We start from the raw sequence: 6,089 nt of genomic DNA, 5'->3' as shown, positions 1-6,089 counted from the left end.
TTAAGGTAAGTTCGTTCAACTTCTAAATTTTTATTGAATATTTTCGTAAACAGTGAAATTTTACCTGTAATAATTCGTGAAAAAAACTATTATATAATATATATTATAGTTCTTATAAATAAATATATTAATCGTATTATTTTGCAAACATATCTTATAATTTAAACTGAAAATCATATAATCAATATGAACCTATATAGTCATATAAGATTATATATGATCAGATCAAATATTGCATCTCAAAGTATTCGATAGATGGCATTCGATGGGATCTGTTTCTCGTATTTAAAATTTGACAAACAGTGTTATAAGAACGGTATCAAAAGACACGACACTGTCTCGCGCTATTAAGCGGCACAATTTTTGTATTAGTTGTATCGTGGAGTCTACTTTTATAATAAAGTGGCACATTCTTAAAAAATAACTTTTAAAAATATATAACAATTTTCTGAAACTTACTTAAATATATATGTCCAGATTGGATTATATGTACGGACGAATATTATCATCTATGATTATATATGATGAAATACGGATGTGTCAGTTCGCACCTGATCATACCTGATCAGATATTAACATATATCAATAATACCAGATCATATATCCTCAGATCTGGCCAATTTCCATAGCTGACCATACATGTCCAAATTAATATGATCATTTATGATCAGATATGAATATTTTTTCCCGGGACAGTAGTTTAACTCAAATTAAAGTAAGCAATTCATAAAATTATCAATTAATATATATAATAGTTATCAGGTGTGAGAAACGTCAAATCTTAATTCCGCATTATCTAAAATTGGCAACATGTTAAAAACTGAAAAACGTGGTCGGGGCTATCTGTCCTATTTTTGATGGGGCAATGTGTCCACACTTCAATGACGAATTGTTCTTTTATAAATAGATAATGGTGCATAACTACAAAAGAAAGACTTTCCTTAAGACGGATAAGGTAGACATATCCAATAAAATTATATTTAGAGCGATTAAAAGAATAAAAATTGAGCGAGAATCTTTTCATAAAAACAGCGTTAGACTTTGGAATAAATGTTCGGGCTCTCACTCGCTACTGTAAAAAAATGACCTACGAGCAAGTCTTGATTCTGCGATTCAAGAATTGTCACCAAATTTTTATTATAAAAATACACGTCAAGTTAAATATATGAGTTTGTCTTAAATTATTGAGTATTTTCTATTTCAAACGCTGCCGAAGATAAAGTAAAGGCTCCAAATAAAAAAAAAGATTAAAGAATTGAGGGGACAAAAGAAACTCATCACATTGATTTTGCAACGGACTCAAAATCAGTTTGATGCCACCGTATATAAAGAAAAGTCAGCTCTACGCAAGAAACTTGTCAAAAAATCTACACAAAGTGCCTGCTACTTCTCTGACTCCAACGAGTAGGCAGTTTTTTCAGTATTATATATTAATAATAAATAATATTATAAATAAGTATAACAATTAATATAAATAATGCGTTTTTTATTATGTGGACAGATAGCCCCGCATATGGGGCTATCTGTCTACGCTTGACTTGTCCACTTAAAAAATTCGCCTCTTTAAAATGTTAAACAATCAATGATTCTAATTATGTTTTTTTTTTAATAGCAAGGTTGAAAGGTTATACCATTAATATTTTAGTCAAATATCTTTATTAGTTTTTTAGTGAACTCGAAAAAAGTGTAAAGTGTGGACACATAGCCCCGGTCTCTCCTATATGATAAATAATATATAACAGCGTAAAACATATACCTTTTATGTATTTGTGAATATATTGTATATACAGGGTGGGAGAAAAGTATGGAAACCCTGAAAAATCTCGAAAACTATAAGTTTTACAGAAAAATGTTTCAGACAATAGTTGTTTGGTTTCGAGCGGGCCATAAGATGGTACCATTGGTTTGACCTTGGATGGTCGTTTAAAGCTCACGTAAAAGACACCTTTAATTTCTTAAATGGAAACCCCTATTTTTCAATGCATATTCTTGTAGCTAATCTCGAGAGCTTTTTAAAACACTATAATAAAGTATTTTTTCATTAAGAACTTTTGGAATTATGAGGCTTGAAAGTTCTAGTATTTTGACATAAAATACAAAATATCTTGTAAAACATTAAGTTTTCGGTAATGTTACCTTAATACTTTTATGCACAGAATAATGAGACGAATCAATTGGTATGAAAAAAAGACATAGTTGCTTTTAAGAAAAAGTATGCAGATGCGTGTTGCAAATTACATATTTTTTCTTAAAGGAACTGTGCCTTTTTTTCATACCAATTGATTCGTCTCATTATTATGTGCATAAAAGTATTAAGGTAACATTACCGAAAACTTAATGTTTTACAAGATATTTTGTATTTTATGTCAAAATACTAGAACTTTCAAGCCTCATAATTCCGAAAGTTCTTAATGAAAAAATACTTTATTATAGTGTTTTGAAAAGCTCTCGAGATTAGCTACAAGAATATGCATTGAAAAATAGGGGTTTCCATTTAAGAAATTAAAGGTGTCGTTTACGTGAGCTTTAAACAACCATCCAAGGTCAAACCAATGATACCATCTTATGGCCCCCTCGAAACCAAACAACTTTTGTCTGAAACATTTTTCTGTAAAACTTATAGTTTTCGAGATTTTTCAGGGTTTCCATACTTTTCTCCCACCCCGTATATATATATATATTATGTAATAGATACATTATATGTAATACATTATTTGCTAATAACAATACATAAATTATTATAAATCGTTGCTTGACTTTGAATAGAAAATAGAAAATAATAATGTCGCATTGTAACAAAAAGCTTTATTGAAACAGTATTTACTACTCTATGGAATAAAAATGTCTGTTGATTCTCCAAAATTTAATATTATTTATAGGTAATCCTTATTTCCATTATCTTACACATTGCATATTTCCCTCTGTTTTATATAATGATTCTAAAGAAGTCTAACAAGCCTACATTTTCATAATTGTTTTCTTCAGATTGAAAAGCTCGCACAATACGAAGATTCAGGCTGCGTTCGGAGAGCGCGCTATTAGCGCTATATTGCATCATTCTATCTTTATCGCTCATCAAGTGTAGAACAAGGATAGAATTATTCTATCCTTGTTCTACACTTGATGAGCGATAAAGATAGAATGATGCAATATAGCGCTAATAGCGCGCTCTCCGAACGCAGCCTCTGAGAACATTATTTGAATTATTGAACTTTTTCGTGAATTATTCCAACATGATATATGTTTACGGAAACGGAACATATTAACGTTGACAAGAAGCGCGAACGAAAAAAAAAATGATAGTTATCCATTCGCAACATAATTTATGAAATCTAATTTATGTTTGTAATTGTGCCGTGCGTTTTAGAAGCTTTAAAAAATTTTTATTTCACGTATTGTAACTCAAACGTATAATCGCGCGGTATACGTTGCTTGCGAAGAAATTGATCCACATTTCTACGAGCTATATACGATCCTATAATTGCAAATTAGATGGTGTCACAATAATAAATCCTAATTCACACGCAGACTGATTGCAGATATGTCTTGATTCGTCACGAAAAGCGATTTGAATAGAGAAGAAAAAAAACAATGCGTATTTCAACAGGAGTAAAAGTCACTGTTGTAAGTCAGAGTTGCATAATCCTCCTCAGTCTCATTTTTCTGATAAATATAACAAATTTCAGCACAATATGTAGCACGCACATATATATCCTAGAATGAATTAATAAAATAAATGAATAAAACAAAATATAAGCTAAGATAAAACGAAAAGTCGACAGTTAAAAGACAGAGTCCGTAAGGAAAGGAAGTAAAAGCTAGCGTTTTACTATAGTGCGTATAAGAGTAACTTGTCCGGGGAACGAACGGCGAAGTAAGTATGCCGAAGCGCCGAAGGCGTCGAAAGGAACGAGGCGTGCAGATAATAGCAATGCAAAAAAAAAACATACCAGAATTACTAGGCTAACTGTGAGATGTACATGATATACCACAGTTGAAAATAAAATCAGAAAAGATTAGATCCACACGAAGCGGGAGCAGAATACATCAAGAATTAATTATATAAGCTGCAATACGATATCAGAATTTGCTCATCGCTTCGTTCAATTCGCATTATCTTCAATTAATTAAAAAAGGAAAAACTATGGATTGACGGAGAGAAATTATGTTGTAACATATTTTATCTATGAACTGCGAATGAGTATCGTAAAAATAAATATATGCATTGCCATGAATATATTATAATATTAACCCTTAAATGCCACCCGGGGTCCAGCGGACCCCACCCATACAGCACAGATTGTTGCAGAAAGCTTCCAGAAAGGTTTCAAAAACATTTCAACCTTTCACATTTCATGTGCAACATCTCTGAAAGAATTTTGCAATATGTCATATAAAATGTTGCAATGGAAATGTTTTTGAAACCTTTCACATGAAGATAATTTTTCAAAACTTTCAGTTGAGTTATCTCTGAATCGTTTCACATGAAATAATTTTACAAATCTTTCAGTTGAGCTGTTTCTAAAACCTTTCTCACGCAATAAATTTGAAAACTTTCAGTTGATTTATTTCTGAATCGTTTCATATGAAATGATTTTGTAAACCTTTCAGTTGAGCTGTTTCTGAAACCTTTCTCACGCAATAAATTTGAAAACTTTCAATTAAGTTATTTCTGAATCGTTTCATATGAAATGATTTTGTAAACCTTTCAGTTGAGCTGTTTCTGAAACCTTTCTCACGCAATAAATTTGAAAACTTTCAATTAAGTTATTTCTGAATCGTTTCATATAAAATGATTTTGTAAACCTTTCAGTTGAGCTGTTTCTGAAACCTTTCTCACGCAATAAATTTGAAAACTTTTAATTAAGTTATTTCGGAAACATTTCATAAATATAATTTTGCAAATTTTTCAGTTGAGTTTTTAATGAAACTTTATACACATATAGGAGAAGTAAATAGACGAATTTAGAAATTTTTAATTGCAGCCCTAAAACGGTTCTAAGAGATGTAACCACACCCTCCATATATGTAGGGCTTCTTGCTTTTCTCAGATATTAATTATTAATATTATATTATATTATGTAATGATATACGTATCTTTTAGATTAATATTTATAATATATCAATTGTTGTTGCGTTGTTTTTAATATTTACCAGTTAATAAATAATTTCAAATTTTTGAACACTAAAGATGCCTATATACGATACGAGCATAAGCTAAACTAAAAGGAAGCATCAGAACCAGAGGATCGTCACTAGCCCGTTCGATCATGGAAGTCAAGCAACGTTGAGTGCGGTTACTACTCGGATGGGTGACCGCCCGAATAAAAAAAATACGGCAATATATTTCGGAAACCTTTCAGAAAGTTTTCAAGTGCGAAAATCGCGGACATTTTGCTATTCCAGAGCTGTCTCAGAGATGTTGCAGAAACATTTTTTTTAAGTATCTCTGAAAAGTTTCAGACATATTTTAGTAACCTTTCAGCACGGTTTCAGAAAGGTTTCAAGTGCAAGAATCGCGGACATTTTGCTATTCCAGAGATGTCTCAGAGCTGTTGCAGAAACATTTTGAAATATTTATGAGATGTTTCAACCTATCGAATGAAACATTTCTTAGATATTTCTGAAAGGTTCCTGTGCTGTATGGGCAGACCCTTTAGAATGATATATTTTCAAATGTTCCCGCCAAATATGGAGCTCATATTTATTTATTTATTATTTTTTATTTTTTGGATTTTGGAGCCAACATTTTAACTGTTGCGATCTTAATTTTTTATACTATGTTGAAATTGAAATTTTAACAATATAAGCATTTTATTCTCTTTTCTAAGCTTTGAACAACATTGAAAATAATTTTCATAACTAAATATCAAAAAATCAATAATTAAGGAGACATTTTTCATGCTGGGGTCTTTTAGACCCCATGTGTCATTTACGAGATTCTTGAGAGGTGTGGCATTTAAGGGTTAATAAGTGACGATTATATAAGTTATATGAGACAGAATATATTTATTATATTATTAAGTCGTATAAGATGCGTTTGACTCTCTGAAATCGGACAATGCACTTTCGAGCGGCATGCGCTGATG

This window comes from Temnothorax nylanderi, unplaced genomic scaffold (assembly GCF_030848795.1).
Source record: "Temnothorax nylanderi isolate EJ_2023f unplaced genomic scaffold, tnyl_v1.0 TNYL_tig0294_pilon, whole genome shotgun sequence".
NCBI classification, from domain to species: domain Eukaryota; kingdom Metazoa; phylum Arthropoda; class Insecta; order Hymenoptera; family Formicidae; genus Temnothorax; species Temnothorax nylanderi.
This window is presented reverse-complemented; position numbering follows the sequence as displayed.